Source organism: Eubalaena glacialis, chromosome 18, assembly GCF_028564815.1.
Source record: "Eubalaena glacialis isolate mEubGla1 chromosome 18, mEubGla1.1.hap2.+ XY, whole genome shotgun sequence".
NCBI classification, from domain to species: Eukaryota; Metazoa; Chordata; class Mammalia; order Artiodactyla; family Balaenidae; genus Eubalaena; species Eubalaena glacialis.
This window is the reverse complement of record NC_083733.1, coordinates 45,784,553-45,802,988: the sequence shown is the minus strand read 5'-3', so window position 1 is coordinate 45,802,988 and position 18,436 is coordinate 45,784,553.

Genomic DNA, 18,436 nt, shown 5'->3' with positions numbered 1-18,436 from the left:
AACTTTGATTCCTAGCTAGGTCAACTCGGCCTTCGGAGGCTAGATGGGACCAAACGTGTTCAGCTTGTGGGGAAAGCCTTTGACCAATGGCCAATATGCTTGTGCTTGTGCGAGGGTTAGGCAGGCACTTGACAACACAGGGTTTTTACCTTACCATAAGCTGTCCCTTTGGGCTGAAGCAGGCGGCGTGTGTGGATCACAGCCTGGGAAGCAGGGCCTCAGGGGAGTCTGCCAACAGACTGCCCTCCAGTAGAGCCAGCTGAGAAAAGGTGGCAAGGCTGATGGAACCCGCTTACAACGAAATGTTTCTCTTCAGCAGAGGAGATTTTGCTACCACACGTCAGCAGCTCCTCTCCCTCAGAGTGCTGTTCCTGTGTAGACTAGGAAAAGCCACCACGTTCCCCAGCTTAGAAGAGGCTCTTTTCCTAGTTGGTTTCATCCGTGAGAGAGCCAGAAGGGCTGATCTCAACCAGTCGGGCTGCACAGCCTGAGTCCTTGGGGCAGGGCAGTCCTGAGCCAATGTGCCACCTAAGGAATGCAAGCCAAGTTTCCTTGCCACAGGAAAGCACACCGAGGCCTGGTGTTTTCTCTATGAAATTGACGTGGGCTTGAAGGGTGAGGCCTTTACTACATTGTGGAAAAGCTCGGGGTTACGGCTCTCTTTCTCCCTCTCTCGGTCCCATAACCTGGGCTCAGCCTTGAGGGAATGCTGAGTGGCAGAGACTGCCTCTCTGCCGGACTCAGAAGGCTTCTTCCCTTTAGGGCAATGCCGTTTGTGTCTTACTTCGTGGAGGAGGAATGAGGGCGCCCAGAGATATTCTGACATGAAATACCTAACGACAGAGGATCTGGAGGAGCCGGTTTCTCGGTGGAAGGAGCCCAAAAGCCTGCATTGCTAAGGTCTCTTTGAGAGCTGCCAGACACTCTGCCGTCCTAGGCCTAAGAATTGGACATTGTGACGGCATGGCAACACTTGGAATCCTAGGACCCAGTGGAAGCGCACCTCGCAAACTGGATGGAAGAAGCTTCCAAGCACAGTGTTCTTTCATGTCCCAAAGAGAACGCTAGTGTCTGAGGCTGGTAGCCTTGTTGCTAGAGAGAACTGGCATCCCCGTGGGCCTGTTGGCTACTTTCCTCTTTCCGACCCTCTCAGGAAACTCCTCCAGAAAGCCTTTAGGACCCGCTTAGAGAGAACAGCTGCGAAGTGGATGCACAGAACATTAACCTAGCTCCCAGCCCAGGGTCCCAAACATCCATCTTTCTCTGGAGGGTACGTACCCCACCCAGGGATTCAAGCACGGAGTTTGCCTTGTACAACTTACACAGGAAATTGGGAGGAGATGTAGGGCCACTCTACTTGCGATCACACTACGTGGCCCGGAGAAGTTATCACGCAGCAGAACTCAACCCCCTTCCTCTACACGTGTGTACCCCAAAGAAGCGCTGGACAGTGGGTGTTCTCAGGCCAAGAGCAGTCCTTGTTCTGGGCTGCACCTGCTCTGTGGTTCAAAGTTTCTCTGACTCTGCTCCTTCGGAAGCATTTCAGAGCTGACGCTATCCCTGGGCTGCCAAAGCAAAGAGGACAAGAGGCCTCTCACACTGAAGGCATGGGCTTGTTTCCCCTGAAGAAAGTGTAAGTCGCCCCTCCCAGGCCTGAGGCGTGTAAGAAGACACCATTTGCTCTGCGCAAGGAAAATGCAAGTAGGTGTACTCGATTTGGGCTGCCTGGTGAAACAACCTGCGCTCACCAGCACCCTGAGTACCTTTCCTGCACTTTGATTCCTAGCTGGGTGAACTCGGCCTTCGGAGGCTAGATGGGACCAAACGTGTTCAGCTTGTAGGGAAAGCCTTTGACCAATGGCCAATATGCTTGTGCTTGTGCGAGGGTTAGGCAGGCACTTGCCAACACAGGGTCTTTACCTTACCATAAGCTGTCCCTTTGGGCTGAAGCAGGCGGCGTGTGTGGATCACAGCCTGGGAAGCAGGGCCTCAGGGGAGTCTGCCAACAGACTGCCCTCCAGTAGAGCCAGCTGAGAAAAGGTGGCAAGGCTGATGGAACCCGCTTACAACGAAATGTTTCTCTTCAGCAGAGGAGGTTTTGCTGCCACACGTCAGCAGCTCCTCTCCCTCAGAGTGCTGTTCCTAGGTAGACTAGGAAAAGCCACCACGTTCCCCAGCTTAGAAGAGGCTCTTCTCCTAGTTGGTTTCATCCGTGAGAGAGCCAGAAGGGCTGATCTCCACCAGTCGGGCTACACAGCCTGAGTCCTTGGGGTGGGGCAGTCCTGAGCCAATGTGCCACCTAAGGAATGCAAGCCAAGTTTCCTTGCCACAGGAAAGCACACCGAGGCCTGGTGTTTTCTCTATGAAATTGACGTGGGCTTGAAGGGTGAGGCCTTTACTACATTGTGTACGGAGGTACTCGATTTGGGCTGCCTGGTGAAACAACCTGCGCTCACCAGCACCCTGAGTACCTTTCCTGAACTTTGATTCCTAGCTAGGTCAACTCGGCCTTCGGAGGCTAGATGGGACCAAACGTGTTCAGCTTGTGGGGAAAGCCTTTGACCAATGGCCAATATGCTTGTGCTTGTGCGAGGGTTAGGCAGGCACTTGACAACACAGGGTTTTTACCTTACCATAAGCTGTCCCTTTGGGCTGAAGCAGGCGGCGTGTGTGGATCACAGCCTGGGAAGCAGGGCCTCAGGGGAGTCTGCCAACAGACTGCCCTCCAGTAGAGCCAGCTGAGAAAAGGTGGCAAGGCTGATGGAACCCGCTTACAACGAAATGTTTCTCTTCAGCAGAGGAGATTTTGCTACCACACGTCAGCAGCTCCTCTCCCTCAGAGTGCTGTTCCTGTGTAGACTAGGAAAAGCCACCACGTTCCCCAGCTTAGAAGAGGCTCTTTTCCTAGTTGGTTTCATCCGTGAGAGAGCCAGAAGGGCTGATCTCAACCAGTCGGGCTGCACAGCCTGAGTCCTTGGGGCAGGGCAGTCCTGAGCCAATGTGCCACCTAAGGAATGCAAGCCAAGTTTCCTTGCCACAGGAAAGCACACCGAGGCCTGGTGTTTTCTCTATGAAATTGACGTGGGCTTGAAGGGTGAGGCCTTTACTACATTGTGGAAAAGCTCGGGGTTACGGCTCTCTTTCTCCCTCTCTCGGTCCCATAACCTGGGCTCAGCCTTGAGGGAATGCTGAGTGGCAGAGACTGCCTCTCTGCCGGACTCAGAAGGCTTCTTCCCTTTAGGGCAATGCCGTTTGTGTCTTACTTCGTGGAGGAGGAATGAGGGCGCCCAGAGATATTCTGACATGAAATACCTAACGACAGAGGATCTGGAGGAGCCGGTTTCTCGGTGGAAGGAGCCCAAAAGCCTGCATTGCTAAGGTCTCTTTGAGAGCTGCCAGACACTCTGCCGTCCTAGGCCTAAGAATTGGACATTGTGACGGCATGGCAACACTTGGAATCCTAGGACCCAGTGGAAGCGCACCTCGCAAACTGGATGGAAGAAGCTTCCAAGCACAGTGTTCTTTCATGTCCCAAAGAGAACGCTAGTGTCTGAGGCTGGTAGCCTTGTTGCTAGAGAGAACTGGCATCCCCGTGGGCCTGTTGGCTACTTTCCTCTTTCCGACCCTCTCAGGAAACTCCTCCAGAAAGCCTTTAGGACCCGCTTAGAGAGAACAGCTGCGAAGTGGATGCACAGAACATTAACCTAGCTCCCAGCCCAGGGTCCCAAACATCCATCTTTCTCTGGAGGGTACGTACCCCACCCAGGGATTCAAGCACGGAGTTTGCCTTGTACAACTTACACAGGAAATTGGGAGGAGATGTAGGGCCACTCTACTTGCGATCACACTACGTGGCCCGGAGAAGTTATCACGCAGCAGAACTCAACCCCCTTCCTCTACACGTGTGTACCCCAAAGAAGCGCTGGACAGTGGGTGTTCTCAGGCCAAGAGCAGTCCTTGTTCTGGGCTGCACCTGCTCTGTGGTTCAAAGTTTCTCTGACTCTGCTCCTTCGGAAGCATTTCAGAGCTGACGCTATCCCTGGGCTGCCAAAGCAAAGAGGACAAGAGGCCTCTCACACTGAAGGCATGGGCTTGTTTCCCCTGAAGAAAGTGTAAGTCGCCCCTCCCAGGCCTGAGGCGTGTAAGAAGACACCATTTGCTCTGCGCAAGGAAAATGCAAGTAGGTGTACTCGATTTGGGCTGCCTGGTGAAACAACCTGCGCTCACCAGCACCCTGAGTACCTTTCCTGCACTTTGATTCCTAGCTGGGTGAACTCGGCCTTCGGAGGCTAGATGGGACCAAACGTGTTCAGCTTGTAGGGAAAGCCTTTGACCAATGGCCAATATGCTTGTGCTTGTGCGAGGGTTAGGCAGGCACTTGCCAACACAGGGTCTTTACCTTACCATAAGCTGTCCCTTTGGGCTGAAGCAGGCGGCGTGTGTGGATCACAGCCTGGGAAGCAGGGCCTCAGGGGAGTCTGCCAACAGACTGCCCTCCAGTAGAGCCAGCTGAGAAAAGGTGGCAAGGCTGATGGAACCCGCTTACAACGAAATGTTTCTCTTCAGCAGAGGAGGTTTTGCTGCCACACGTCAGCAGCTCCTCTCCCTCAGAGTGCTGTTCCTAGGTAGACTAGGAAAAGCCACCACGTTCCCCAGCTTAGAAGAGGCTCTTCTCCTAGTTGGTTTCATCCGTGAGAGAGCCAGAAGGGCTGATCTCCACCAGTCGGGCTACACAGCCTGAGTCCTTGGGGTGGGGCAGTCCTGAGCCAATGTGCCACCTAAGGAATGCAAGCCAAGTTTCCTTGCCACAGGAAAGCACACCGAGGCCTGGTGTTTTCTCTATGAAATTGACGTGGGCTTGAAGGGTGAGGCCTTTACTACATTGTGTACGGAGGTACTCGATTTGGGCTGCCTGGTGAAACAACCTGCGCTCACCAGCACCCTGAGTACCTTTCCTGAACTTTGATTCCTAGCTAGGTCAACTCGGCCTTCGGAGGCTAGATGGGACCAAACGTGTTCAGCTTGTGGGGAAAGCCTTTGACCAATGGCCAATATGCTTGTGCTTGTGCGAGGGTTAGGCAGGCACTTGACAACACAGGGTTTTTACCTTACCATAAGCTGTCCCTTTGGGCTGAAGCAGGCGGCGTGTGTGGATCACAGCCTGGGAAGCAGGGCCTCAGGGGAGTCTGCCAACAGACTGCCCTCCAGTAGAGCCAGCTGAGAAAAGGTGGCAAGGCTGATGGAACCCGCTTACAACGAAATGTTTCTCTTCAGCAGAGGAGATTTTGCTACCACACGTCAGCAGCTCCTCTCCCTCAGAGTGCTGTTCCTGTGTAGACTAGGAAAAGCCACCACGTTCCCCAGCTTAGAAGAGGCTCTTTTCCTAGTTGGTTTCATCCGTGAGAGAGCCAGAAGGGCTGATCTCAACCAGTCGGGCTGCACAGCCTGAGTCCTTGGGGCAGGGCAGTCCTGAGCCAATGTGCCACCTAAGGAATGCAAGCCAAGTTTCCTTGCCACAGGAAAGCACACCGAGGCCTGGTGTTTTCTCTATGAAATTGACGTGGGCTTGAAGGGTGAGGCCTTTACTACATTGTGGAAAAGCTCGGGGTTACGGCTCTCTTTCTCCCTCTCTCGGTCCCATAACCTGGGCTCAGCCTTGAGGGAATGCTGAGTGGCAGAGACTGCCTCTCTGCCGGACTCAGAAGGCTTCTTCCCTTTAGGGCAATGCCGTTTGTGTCTTACTTCGTGGAGGAGGAATGAGGGCGCCCAGAGATATTCTGACATGAAATACCTAACGACAGAGGATCTGGAGGAGCCGGTTTCTCGGTGGAAGGAGCCCAAAAGCCTGCATTGCTAAGGTCTCTTTGAGAGCTGCCAGACACTCTGCCGTCCTAGGCCTAAGAATTGGACATTGTGACGGCATGGCAACACTTGGAATCCTAGGACCCAGTGGAAGCGCACCTCGCAAACTGGATGGAAGAAGCTTCCAAGCACAGTGTTCTTTCATGTCCCAAAGAGAACGCTAGTGTCTGAGGCTGGTAGCCTTGTTGCTAGAGAGAACTGGCATCCCCGTGGGCCTGTTGGCTACTTTCCTCTTTCCGACCCTCTCAGGAAACTCCTCCAGAAAGCCTTTAGGACCCGCTTAGAGAGAACAGCTGCGAAGTGGATGCACAGAACATTAACCTAGCTCCCAGCCCAGGGTCCCAAACATCCATCTTTCTCTGGAGGGTACGTACCCCACCCAGGGATTCAAGCACGGAGTTTGCCTTGTACAACTTACACAGGAAATTGGGAGGAGATGTAGGGCCACTCTACTTGCGATCACACTACGTGGCCCGGAGAAGTTATCACGCAGCAGAACTCAACCCCCTTCCTCTACACGTGTGTACCCCAAAGAAGCGCTGGACAGTGGGTGTTCTCAGGCCAAGAGCAGTCCTTGTTCTGGGCTGCACCTGCTCTGTGGTTCAAAGTTTCTCTGACTCTGCTCCTTCGGAAGCATTTCAGAGCTGACGCTATCCCTGGGCTGCCAAAGCAAAGAGGACAAGAGGCCTCTCACACTGAAGGCATGGGCTTGTTTCCCCTGAAGAAAGTGTAAGTCGCCCCTCCCAGGCCTGAGGCGTGTAAGAAGACACCATTTGCTCTGCGCAAGGAAAATGCAAGTAGGTGTACTCGATTTGGGCTGCCTGGTGAAACAACCTGCGCTCACCAGCACCCTGAGTACCTTTCCTGCACTTTGATTCCTAGCTGGGTGAACTCGGCCTTCGGAGGCTAGATGGGACCAAACGTGTTCAGCTTGTAGGGAAAGCCTTTGACCAATGGCCAATATGCTTGTGCTTGTGCGAGGGTTAGGCAGGCACTTGCCAACACAGGGTCTTTACCTTACCATAAGCTGTCCCTTTGGGCTGAAGCAGGCGGCGTGTGTGGATCACAGCCTGGGAAGCAGGGCCTCAGGGGAGTCTGCCAACAGACTGCCCTCCAGTAGAGCCAGCTGAGAAAAGGTGGCAAGGCTGATGGAACCCGCTTACAACGAAATGTTTCTCTTCAGCAGAGGAGGTTTTGCTGCCACACGTCAGCAGCTCCTCTCCCTCAGAGTGCTGTTCCTAGGTAGACTAGGAAAAGCCACCACGTTCCCCAGCTTAGAAGAGGCTCTTCTCCTAGTTGGTTTCATCCGTGAGAGAGCCAGAAGGGCTGATCTCCACCAGTCGGGCTACACAGCCTGAGTCCTTGGGGTGGGGCAGTCCTGAGCCAATGTGCCACCTAAGGAATGCAAGCCAAGTTTCCTTGCCACAGGAAAGCACACCGAGGCCTGGTGTTTTCTCTATGAAATTGACGTGGGCTTGAAGGGTGAGGCCTTTACTACATTGTGGAAAAGCTCGGGGTTACGGCTCTCTTTCTCCCTCTCTCGGTCCCATAACCTGGGCTCAGCCTTGAGGGAATGCTGAGTGGCAGAGACTGCCTCTCTGCCGGACTCAGAAGGCTTCTTCCCTTTAGGGCAATGCCGTTTGTGTCTTACTTCGTGGAGGAGGAATGAGGGCGCCCAGAGATATTCTGACATGAAATACCTAACGACAGAGGATCTGGAGGAGCCGGTTTCTCGGTGGAAGGAGCCCAAAAGCCTGCATTGCTAAGGTCTCTTTGAGAGCTGCCAGACACTCTGCCGTCCTAGGCCTAAGAATTGGACATTGTGACGGCATGGCAACACTTGGAATCCTAGGACCCAGTGGAAGCGCACCTCGCAAACTGGATGGAAGAAGCTTCCAAGCACAGTGTTCTTTCATGTCCCAAAGAGAACGCTAGTGTCTGAGGCTGGTAGCCTTGTTGCTAGAGAGAACTGGCATCCCCGTGGGCCTGTTGGCTACTTTCCTCTTTCCGACCCTCTCAGGAAACTCCTCCAGAAAGCCTTTAGGACCCGCTTAGAGAGAACAGCTGCGAAGTGGATGCACAGAACATTAACCTAGCTCCCAGCCCAGGGTCCCAAACATCCATCTTTCTCTGGAGGGTACGTACCCCACCCAGGGATTCAAGCACGGAGTTTGCCTTGTACAACTTACACAGGAAATTGGGAGGAGATGTAGGGCCACTCTACTTGCGATCACACTACGTGGCCCGGAGAAGTTATCACGCAGCAGAATTCAACCCCCTTCCTCTACACGTGTGTACCCCAAAGAAGCGCTGGACAGTGGGTGTTCTCAGGCCAAGAGCAGTCCTTGTTCTGGGCTGCACCTGCTCTGTGGTTCAAAGTTTCTCTGACTCTGCTCCTTCGGAAGCATTTCAGAGCTGACGCTATCCCTGGGCTGCCAAAGCAAAGAGGACAAGAGGCCTCTCACACTGAAGGCATGGGCTTGTTTCCCCTGAAGAAAGTGTAAGTCGCCCCTCCCAGGCCTGAGGCGTGTAAGAAGACACCATTTGCTCTGCGCAAGGAAAATGCAAGTAGGTGTACTCGATTTGGGCTGCCTGGTGAAACAACCTGCGCTCACCAGCACCCTGAGTACCTTTCCTGCACTTTGATTCCTAGCTGGGTGAACTCGGCCTTCGGAGGCTAGATGGGACCAAACGTGTTCAGCTTGTAGGGAAAGCCTTTGACCAATGGCCAATATGCTTGTGCTTGTGCGAGGGTTAGGCAGGCACTTGCCAACACAGGGTCTTTACCTTACCATAAGCTGTCCCTTTGGGCTGAAGCAGGCGGCGTGTGTGGATCACAGCCTGGGAAGCAGGGCCTCAGGGGAGTCTGCCAACAGACTGCCCTCCAGTAGAGCCAGCTGAGAAAAGGTGGCAAGGCTGATGGAACCCGCTTACAACGAAATGTTTCTCTTCAGCAGAGGAGGTTTTGCTGCCACACGTCAGCAGCTCCTCTCCCTCAGAGTGCTGTTCCTAGGGAGACTAGGAAAAGCCACCACGTTCCCCAGCTTAGAAGAGGCTCTTCTCCTAGTTGGTTTCATCCGTGAGAGAGCCAGAAGGGCTGATCTCCACCAGTCGGGCTACACAGCCTGAGTCCTTGGGGCGGGGCAGTCCTGAGCCAATGTGCCACCTAAGGAATGCAAGCTAAGTTACCTTGCCACAGGAAAGCACACCGAGGCCTGGTGTTTTCTCTATGAAATTGACGTGGGCTTGAAGGGTGAGGCCTTTACTACATTGTGTACGGAGGTACTCGATTTGGGCTGCCTGGTGAAACAACCTGCGCTCACCAGCACCCTGAGTACCTTTCCTGAACTTTGATTCCTAGCTAGGTCAACTCGGCCTTCGGAGGCTAGATGGGACCAAACGTGTTCAGCTTGTGGGGAAAGCCTTTGACCAATGGCCAATATGCTTGTGCTTGTGCGAGGGTTAGGCAGGCACTTGACAACACAGGGTTTTTAACTTACCATAAGCTGTCCCTTTGGGCTGAAGCAGGCGGCGTGTGTGGATCACAGCCTGGGAAGCAGGGCCTCAGGGGAGTCTGCCAACAGACTGCCCTCCAGTATAGCCAGCTGAGAAAAGGTGGCAAGGCTGATGGAACCCGCTTACAACGAAATGTTTCTCTTCAGCAGAGGAGATTTTGCTACCACATGTCAGCAGCTCCTCTCCGTCAGAGTGCTGTTCCTGTGTAGACTAGGAAAAGCCACCACGTTCCCCAGCTTAGAAGAGGCTCTTTTCCTAGTTGGTTTCATCCGTGAGAGAGCCAGAAGGGCTGATCTCCACCAGTCGGGCTGCACAACCTGAGTCCTTGGGGCAGGGCAGTCCTGAGCCAATGTGCCACCTAAGGAATGCAAGCCAAGTTTCCTTGCCACAGGAAAGCACACCGAGGCCTGGTGTTTTCTCTATGAAATTGACGTGGGCTTGAAGGGTGAGGCCTTTACTACATTGTGTACGGAGGTACTCGATTTGGGCTGCCTGGTGAAACAACCTGCGCTCACCAGCACCCTGAGTACATTTCCTGCACTTTGATTCCTAGCTGGGTGAACTCGGCCTTCGGAGGCTAGATGGGACCAAACGTGTTCAGCTTGTGGGGAAAGCCTTTGACCAATGGCCAATATGCTTGTGCTTGTGCGAGGGTTAGGCAGGCACTTGACAACACAGGGTTTTTACCTTACCATAAGCTGTCCCTTTGGGCTGAAGCAGGCGGCGTGTGTGGATCACAGCCTGGGAAGCAGGGCCTCAGGGGAGTCTGCCAACAGACTGCCCTACAGTAGAGCCAGCTGAGAAAAGGTGGAAAGCACACCGAAGCCTGGTGTTTTCTCTATGAAATTGACGTGGGCTTGAAGGGTGAGGCCTTTACTACATTGTGGAAAAGCTCGGGGTTACGGCTCTCTTTCTCCCTCTCTCGGTCCCATAACCTGGGCTCAGCCTTGAGGGAATGCTGAGTGGCAGAGACTGCCTCTCTGCCGGACTCAGAAGGCTTCTTCCCTTTAGGGCAATGCCGTTTGTGTCTTACTTCGTGGAGGAGGAATGAGGGCGCCCAGAGATATTCTGACATGAAATACCTAACGACAGAGGATCTGGAGGAGCCGGTTTCTTGGTGGAAGGAGCCCAAAAGCCTGCATTGCTAAGGTCTCTTTGAGAGCTGCCAGACACTCTGCCGTCCTAGGCCTAAGAATTGGACATTGTGACGGCATGGCAACACTTGGAATCCTAGGACCCAGTGGAAGCGCACCTCGCAAACTGGATGGAAGAAGCTTCCAAGCACAGTGTTCTTTCATGTCCCAAAGAGAACGCTAGTGTCTGAGGCTGGTAGCCTTGTTGCTAGAGAGAACTGGCATCCCCGTGGGCCTGTTGGCTACTTTCCTCTTTCCGACCCTCTCAGGAAACTCCTCCAGAAAGCGTTTAGGACCCGCTTAGAGAGAACAGCTGCGAAGTGGATGCACAGAACATTAACCTAGCTCCCAGCCCAGGGTCCCAAACATCCGTCTTTCTCTGGAGGGTACGTACCCCACCCAGGGATTCAAGCACGGAATTTGCCTTGTACAACTTACACAGGAAATTGGGAGGAGATGTAGGGCCACTCTACTTGCGATCACACTACGTGGCCCGGAGAAGTTATCACGCAGCAGAATTCAACCCCCTTCCTCTACACGTGTGTACCCCAAAGAAGCGCTGGACAGTGGGTGTTCTCAGGCCAAGAGCAGTCCTTGTTCTGGGCTGCACCTGCTCTGTGGTTCAAAGTTTCTCTGACTCTGCTCCTTCGGAAGCATTTCAGAGCTGACGCTATCCCTGGGCTGCCAAAGCAAAGAGGACAAGAGGCCTCTCACACTGAAGGCATGGGCTTGTTTCCCCTGAAGAAAGTGTAAGTCGCCCCTCCCAGGCCTGAGGCGTGTAAGAAGACACCATTTGCTCTGCGCAAGGAAAATGCAAGTAGGTGTACTCCATTTGGGCTGCCTGGTGAAACAACCTGCGCTCACCAGCACCCTGAGTACCTTTCCTGCACTTTGATTCCTAGCTGGGTGAACTCGGCCTTCGGAGGCTAGATGGGACCAAACGTGTTCAGCTTGTAGGGAAAGCCTTTGACCAATGGCCAATATGCTTGTGCTTGTGCGAGGGTTAGGCAGGCACTTGCCAACAAAGGGTCTTTACCTTACCATAAGCTGTCCCTTTGGGCTGAAGCAGGCGGCGTGTGTGGATCACAGCCTGGGAAGCAGGGCCTCAGGGGAGTCTGCCAACAGACTGCCCTCCAGTAGAGCCAGCTGAGAAAAGGTGGCAAGGCTGATGGAACCTGCTTACAACGAAATGTTTCTCTTCAGCAGAGGAGGTTTTGCTGCCACACGTCAGCAGCTCCTCTCCCTCAGAGTGCTGTTCCTAGGTAGACTAGGAAAAGCCACCACGTTCCCCAGCTTAGAAGAGGCTCTTCTCCTAGTTGGTTTCATCCGTGAGAGAGCCAGAAGGGCTGATCTCCACCAGTCGGGCTACACAGCCTGAGTCCTTGGGGTGGGGCAGTCCTGAGCCAATGTGCCACCTAAGGAATGCAAGCCAAGTTTCCTTGCCACAGGAAAGCACACCGAGGCCTGGTGTTTTCTCTATGAAATTGACGTGGGCTTGAAGGGTGAGGCCTTTACTACATTGTGTACGGAGGTACTCGATTTGGGCTGCCTGGTGAAACAACCTTCGCTCACCAGCACCCTGAGTACCTTTCCTGAACTTTGATTCCTAGCTAGGTCAACTCGGCCTTCGGAGGCTAGATGGGACCAAACGTGTTCAGCTTGTGGGGAAAGCCTTTGACCAATGGCCAATATGCTTGTGCTTGTGCGAGGGTTAGGCAGGCACTTGCCAACACAGGGTCTTTACCTTACCATAAGCTGTCCCTTTGGGCTGAAGCAGGCGGCGTGTGTGGATCACAGCCTGGGAAGCAGGGCCTCAGGGGAGTCCGCCAACAGACTGCCCTCCAGTAGAGCCAGCTGAGAAAAGGTGGCAAGGCTGATGGAACCCGCTTACAACGAAATGTTTCTCTTCAGCAGAGGAGGTTTTGCTGCCACACGTCAGCAGCTCCTCTCCCTCAGAGTGCTGTTCCTAGGTAGACTAGGAAAAGCCACCACGTTCCCCAGCTTAGAAGAGGCTCTTTTCCTAGTTGGTTTCATCCGTGAGAGAGCCAGAAGGGCTGATCTCAACCAGTCGGGCTGCACAGCCTGAGTCCTTGGGGCAGGGCAGTCCTGAGCCAATGTGCCACCTAAGGAATGCAAGCCAAGTTTCCTTGCCACAGGAAAGCACACCGAGGCCTGGTGTTTTCTCTATGAAATTGACGTGGGCTTGAAGGGTGAGGCCTTTACTACATTGTGGAAAAGCTCGGGGTTACGGCTCTCTTTCTCCCTCTCTCGGTCCCATAACCTGGGCTCAGCTTTGAGGGAATGCTGAGTGGCAGAGACTGCCTCTCTGCCGGACTCAGAAGGCTTCTTCCCTTTAGGGCAATGCCGTTTGTGTCTTACTTCGTGGAGGAGGAATGAGGGCGCCCAGAGATATTCTGACTTGAAATACCTAACGACAGAGGATCTGGAGGAGCCGGTTTCTCGGTGGAAGGAGCCCAAAAGCCTGCATTGCTAAGGTCTCTTTGAGAGCTGCCAGACACTCTGCCGTCCTAGGCCTAAGAATTGGACATTGTGACGGCATGGCAACACTTGGAATCCTAGGACCCAGTGGAAGCGCACCTCGCAAACTGGATGGAAGAAGCTTCCAAGCACAGTGTTCTTTCCTGTCCCAAAGAGAACGCTAGTGTCTGAGGCTGGTAGCCTTGTTGCTAGAGAGAACTGGCATCCCCGTGGGCCTGTTGGCTACTTTCCTCTTTCCGACCCTCTCAGGAAACTCCTCCAGAAAGCCTTTAGGACCCGCTTAGAGAGAACAGCTGCGAAGTGGATGCACAGAACATTAACCTAGCTCCCAGCCCAGGGTCCCAAACATCCATCTTTCTCTGGAGGGTACGTACCCCACCCAGGGATTCAAGCACGGAGTTTGCCTTGTACAACTTACACAGGAAATTGGGAGGAGATGTAGGGCCACTCTACTTGCGATCACACTACGTGGCCCGGAGAAGTTATCACGGAGCAGAATTCAACCCCCTTCCTCTACACGTGTGTACCCCAAAGAAGCGCTGGACAGTGGGTGTTCTCAGGCCAAGAGCAGTCCTTGTTCTGGGCTGCACCTGCTCTGTGGTTCAAAGTTTCTCTGACTCTGCTCCTTCGGAAGCATTTCAGAGCTGACGCTATCCCTGGGCTGCCAAAGCAAAGAGGACAAGAGGCCTCTCACACTGAAGGCATGGGCTTGTTTCCCCTGAAGAAAGTGTAAGTCGCCCCTCCCAGGCCTGAGGCGTGTAAGAAGACAACATTTGCTCTGCGCAAGGAAAATGCAAGTAGGTGTACTCCATTTGGGCTGCCTGGTGAAACAACCTGCGCTCACCAGCACCCTGAGTACGTTTCCTGCACTTTGATTCCTAGCTGGGTGAACTCGGCCTTCGGAGGCTAGATGGGACCAAACGTGTTCAGCTTGTAGCGAAAGCCTTTGACCAATGGCCAATATGCTTGTGCTTGTGCGAGGGTTAGGCAGGCACTTGCCAACACAGGGTCTTTACCTTACCATAAGCTGTCCCTTTGGGCTGAAGCAGGCGGCGTGTGTGGATCACAGCCTGGGAAGCAGGGCCTCAGTGGAGTCTGCCAACAGACTGCCCTCCAGTAGAGCCAGCTGAGAAAAGGTGGCAAGGCTGATGCAACCCGCTTACAGCGAAATGTTTCTCTTCAGCAGAGGAGGTTTTGCTGCCACACGTCAGCAGCTCCTCTCCCTCAGAGTGCTGTTCCTAGGTAGACTAGGAAAAGCCACCACGTTCCCCAGCTTAGAAGAGGCTCTTTTCCTAGTTGGTTTCATCCGTGAGAGAGCCAGAAGGGCTGATCTCAACCAGTCGGGCTGCACAGCCTGAGTCCTTGGGGCAGGGCAGTCCTGAGCCAATGTGCCACCTAAGGAATGCAAGCCAAGTTTCCTTGCCACAGGAAAGCACACCGAGGCCTGGTGTTTTCTCTATGAAATTGACGTGGGCTTGAAGGGTGAGGCCTTTACTACATTGTGTACGGAGGTACTCGATTTGGGCTGCCTGGTGAAACAACCTGCGCTCACCAGCACCCTGAGTACCTTTCCTGCACTTTGATTCCTAGCTAGGTCAACTCGGCCTTCGGAGGCTAGATGGGAACAAACGTGTTCAGCTTGTACGGAAAGCCTTTGACCAATGGCCAATATGGTTGTGCTTGTGCGAGGGTTAGGCAGGCACTTGCCAACATAGGGTCTTTACCTTACCATAAGCTGTCCCTTTGGGCTGAAGCAGGCGGCGTGTGTGGATCACAGCCTGGGAAGCAGGGCCTCAGGGGAGTCTGCCAACAGACTGCCCTCCAGTAGAGCCAGCTGAGAAAAGGTGGCAAGGCTGATGGAACCCGCTTACAACGAAATGTTTCTCTTCAGCAGAGGAGATTTTGCTACCACATGTCAGCAGCTCCTCTCCGTCAGAGTGCTGTTCCTGTGTAGACTAGGAAAAGCCACCACGTTCCCCAGCTTAGAAGAGGCTCTTCTCCTAGTTGGTTTCATCCGTGAGAGAGCCAGAAGGGCTGATCTCCACCAGTCGGGCTACACAGCCTGAGTCCTTGGGGTGGGGCAGTCCTGAGCCAATGTGCCACCTAAGGAATGCAAGCCAAGTTTCCTTGCCACAGGAAAGCACACCGAGGCCTGGTGTTTGCTCTATGAAATTGACGTGGGCTTGAAGGGTGAGGCCTTTACTACATTGTGTACGGAGGTACTCGATTTGGGCTGCCTGGTGAAACAACCTGCGCTCACCAGCACCCTGAGTACCTTTCCTGAACTTTGATTCCTAGCTAGGTCATCTCGGCCTTCGGAGGCTAGATGGGACCAAACGTGTTCAGCTTGTGGGGAAAGCCTTTGACCAATGGCCAATATGCTTGTGCTTGTGCGAGGGTTAGGCAGGCACTTGACAACACAGGGTCTTTACCTTACCATAAGCTGTCCCTTTGGGCTGAAGCAGGCGGCGTGTGTGGATCACAGCCTGGGAAGCAGGGCCTCAGGGGAGTCTGCCAACAGACTGCCCTCCAGTAGAGCCAGCTGAGAAAAGGTGGCAAGGCTGATGGAACCTGCTTACAACGAAATGTTTCTCTTCAGCAGAGGAGATTTTGCTACCACACGTCAGCAGCTCCTCTCCGTCAGAGTGCTGTTCCTGTGTAGACTAGGAAAAGCCACCACGTTCCCCAGCTTAGAAGAGGCTCTTTTCCTAGTTGGTTTCATCCGTGAGAGAGCCAGAAGGGCTGATCTCAACCAGTCGGGCTGCACAGCCTGAGTCCTTGGGGCAGGGCAGTCCTGAGCCAATGTGCCACCTAAGGAATGCAAGCCAAGTTTCCTTGCCACAGGAAAGCACACCGAGGCCTGGTGTTTTCTCTATGAAATTGACGTGGGCTTGAAGGGTGAGGCCTTTACTACATTGTGGAAAAGCTCGAGGTTACGGCTCTCTTTCTCCCTCTCTCGGTCCCATAACCTGGGCTCAGCCTTGAGGGAATGCAGAGTGGCAGAGACTGCCTCTCTGCCGGACTCAGAAGGCTTCTTCCCTTTAGGGCAATGCCGTTTGTGTCTTACTTCGTGGAGGAGGAATGAGGGCGCCCAGAGATATTCTGACATGAAATACCTAACGACAGAGGATCTGGAGGAGCCGGTTTCTCGGTGGAAGGAGCCCAAAAGCCTGCATTGCTAAGGTCTCTTTGAGAGCTGCCAGACACTCTGCCGTCCTAGGCCTAAGAATTGGACATTGTGACGGCATGGCAACACTTGGAATCCTAGGACCCAGTGGAAGCGCACCTCGCAAACTGGATGGAAGAAGCTTCCAAGCACAGTGTTCTTTCATGTCCCAAAGAGAACGCTAGTGTCTGAGGCTGGTAGCCTTGTTGCTAGAGAGAACTGGCATCCCCGTGGGCCTGTTGGCTACTTTCCTCTTTCCGACCCTCTCAGGAAACTCCTCCAGAAAGCCTTTAGGACCCGCTTAGAGAGAACAGCTGCGAAGTGGATGCACAGAACATTAACCTAGCTCCCAGCCCAGGGTCCCAAACATCCATCTTTCTCTGGAGGGTACGTACCCCACCCAGGGATTCAAGCACGGAGTTTGCCTTGTACAACTTACACAGGAAATTGGGAGGAGATGTAGGGCCACTCTACTTGCGATCACACTACGTGGCCCGGAGAAGTTATCACGCAGCAGAATTCAACCCCCTTCCTCTACACGTGTGTACCCCAAAGAAGCGCTGGACAGTGGGTGTTCTCAGGCCAAGAGCAGTCCTTGTTCTGGGCTGCACCTGCTCTGTGGTTCAAAGTTTCTCTGACTCTGCTCCTTCGGAAGCATTTCAGAGCTGACGCTATCCCTGGGCTGCCAAAGCAAAGAGGACAAGAGGCCTCTCACACTGAAGGCATGGGCTTGTTTCCCCTGAAGAAAGTGTAAGTCGCCCCTCCCAGGCCTGAGGCATGTAAGAAGACACCATTTGCTCTGCGCAAGGAAAATGCAAGTAGGTGTACTCCATTTGGGCTGCCTGGTGAAACAACCTGCGCTCACCAGCACCCTGAGTACCTTTCCTGCACTTTGATTCCTAGCTGGGTGAACTCGGCCTTCGGAGGCTAGATGGGACCAAACGTGTTCAGCTTGTAGGGAAAGCCTTTGACCAATGGCCAATATGCTTGTGCTTGTGCGAGGGTTAGGCAGGCACTTGCCAACACAGGGTCTTTACCTTACCATAAGCTGTCCCTTTGGGCTGAAGCAGGCGGCGTGTGTGGATCACAGCCTGGGAAGCAGGGCCTCAGGGGAGTCTGCCAACAGACTGCCCCCCAGTAGAACCAGCTGAGAAAAGGTGGCAAGGCTGATGGAACCCGCTTACAACGAAATGTTTCTCTTCAGCAGAGGAGGTTTTGCTGCCACACGTCAGCAGCTCCTCTCCCTCAGAGTGCTGTTCCTAGGTAGACTAGGAAAAGCCACCACGTTCCCCAGCTTAGAAGAGGCTCTTTTCCTAGTTGGTTTCATCCGTGAGAGAGCCAGAAGGGCTGATCTCAACCAGTCGGGCTGCACAGCCTGAGTCCTTGGGGCAGGGCAGTCCTGAGCCAATGTGCCACCTAAGGAATGCAAGCCAAGTTTCCTTGCCACAGGAAAGCACACCGAGGCCTGGTGTTTTCTCTATGAAATTGACGTGGGCTTGAAGGGTGAGGCCTTTACTACATTGTGGAAAAGCTCGGGGTTACGGCTCTCTTTCTCCCTCTCTCGGTCCCATAACCTGGGCTCAGCTTTGAGGTAATGCTGAGTGGCAGAGACTGCCTCTCTGCCGGACTCAGAAGGCTTCTTCCCTTTAGGGCAATGCCGTTTGTGTCTTACTTCGTGGAGGAGGAATGAGGGCGCCCAGAGATATTCTGACTTGAAATACCTAACGACAGAGGATCTGGAGGAGCCGGTTTCTCGGTGGAAGGAGCCCAAAAGCCTGCATTGCTAAGGTCTCTTTGAGAGCTGCCAGACACTCTGCCGTCCTAGGCCTAAGAATTGGACATTGTGACGGCATGGCAACACTTGGAATCCTAGGACCCAGTGGAAGCGCACCTCGCAAACTGGATGGAAGAAGCTTCCAAGCACAGTGTTCTTTCATGTCCCAAAGAGAACGCTAGTGTCTGAGGCTGGTAGCCTTGTTGCTAGAGAGAACTGGCATCCCCGTGGGCCTGTTGGCTACTTTCCTCTTTCCGACCCTCTCAGGAAACTCCTCCAGAAAGCCTTTAGGACCCGCTTAGAGAGAACAGCTGCGAAGTGGATGCACAGAACATTAACCTAGCTCCCAGCCCAGGGTCCCAAACATCCATCTTTCTCTGGAGGGTACGTACCCCACCCAGGGATTCAAGCACGGAGTTTGCCTTGTACAACTTACACAGGAAATTGGGAGGAGATGTAGGGCCACTCTACTTGCGATCACACTAC